Source organism: Charadrius vociferus, unplaced genomic scaffold (assembly GCF_000708025.1).
Source record: "Charadrius vociferus isolate BGI_N301 unplaced genomic scaffold, ASM70802v2 scaffold436, whole genome shotgun sequence".
Taxonomy (NCBI): Eukaryota; Metazoa; Chordata; class Aves; order Charadriiformes; family Charadriidae; genus Charadrius; species Charadrius vociferus.
In genome coordinates this window covers 6,402,082-6,403,611 of record NW_009649187.1, presented here as the reverse complement: position 1 = coordinate 6,403,611, position 1,530 = coordinate 6,402,082, and the positions used below count along the sequence as shown (strand labels likewise).

At 48.6% G+C, this 1,530-nt stretch overlaps 1 protein-coding gene across 1 annotated transcript in view; it reads left to right on the top strand.

Moving 5' to 3' along the window:
- Nucleotides 1-1,530, top strand: part of MYOZ1 (myozenin 1) — a 16,713-nt gene continuing 15,183 nt past the window's right edge. Inside the window, exon 1 of the mRNA XM_009888769.1 lies at nucleotides 1-166. The gene's annotated coding sequence lies outside the window, so the exon portion shown is untranslated. The remainder of the gene's footprint in view (nucleotides 167-1,530) is intronic.

Here is a 1,530-nt window from a genome sequence, read left to right as displayed (position 1 = left end):
CTTTGTGCTGGGCAGAGCTTGCCTGCGCCCAGGCACCCTGGGTGAGCGGGGCTGCTGGGACAAGCCTCCCCAGCAGCACCCAGAGACGGGCTGGGAGGAAGCAGCCCACTGCCGAACTCTGGGGCAGGCACATGAGCTGGTCTGAGCCTGGCACTACAAGTCTGAGGTGAGTTGACTGGGCAGCAAAATAGTTTAGAACAGGTGCTGGAGAGGGTAAAGACTGGTTTGGTTTGCAGCAAAACCAGGAAATGACTGCTGCAAAGACCGATGCAGAAAAAGGCAGAGAAATTGCACCAAGGAATAGAGCTCAGGGGAGAAAAGGATAATTGTGGCCCTTGCTTTATGTATGGATAGTGGGGAGGATAGGGACTGAGGCTCCAGCAGTGGCTGGTGGGGTGGCTGAAAGAGCGTTAGTGCCAGTGTAGCTCTGGACCCTGTCCATAGTGAAAGACTGCTGCCCCTCTCCTTACGCGAGACCAATTGCATGCTGCTGGTTTTCCACTCCCCAATTCTGCTGGATTAGTAAAGGAGGACAGCAGAATGGGATGGACTTGCCCTCACTGTTCCTTGGGAATGGGTGTGCTAGAGGAGCACGGTTCTGCACTAGGGCCAGCCCTTTCTGCCTTGCTCCAGCGAGTCCACATTTGGGGCATGCAGATGATTTCCCTCTGTTTTGCCAGTCTTATGACCCATTAGATGGGCAATAACCTCCCACTCCCCTGCCTCCTGGCAGCGTTGCCCCTTTCCTGTCAAGCAGGGCCTGCTTCTTTTATATAGCCAAGCAGATGTCCGGCTGCTCGAGAAGAATGTGGAGTGCGTGCTTTATGGCTGCACCTGCTCACACTTGCTTTGGGAATACACCAGGATGGGCTCTTTTATGATGTGAACTACATAGGCAGCATCTCAGTAAAAAGAAAAGCTTGGAAATATGAAAGAAAAGTGAATCCAAGAGAGTATCTGCCAATGTGTTTCAAGCCGGTTTGCTGTGGATGGGCTTCTTTTAGCAGTTATCATCACATGAAAATCATGTTGCAAAAGGAGCAATGGTGCAATGAAACTGCAAAACACATAGGAGATAAAAATGTCTTGATTGCAACAAGGGCAGTGTACAAACTCCTAAAGCCAGCTATTTGCTTGCTGGTTTTAAAATATAACTTATAGTTCAATGTCTTCACTTCCGAAATTTTAAGCAACTAAAGTGCAAAGAAGCACAAGGACAGAGATGCTTAGTTATTGCTATTGCTGAAGCCAACGGTTCTTTGCTCATTTTTCTTTGTATTGTATTGTATTAGGTGAGGATCTGTCCTCACCTATGTGATGTTGTTTGGGCATGGACAGTGTTGAAGTGAAGGCAAGACATTTGCCTTACTTATATTATGTGTGATAACCCCCAAGGACTCTGAGAAGCTGCCTGAAGTGGAATTGCTGAGATTTCTCCTAATTTTTCCTGACTTTGCAGTACAGATCTCTCATCCTATCTGGGACAGAGATGGGAAACACTGTACCAGAAGAAATCCCCCCCGCCCCCCC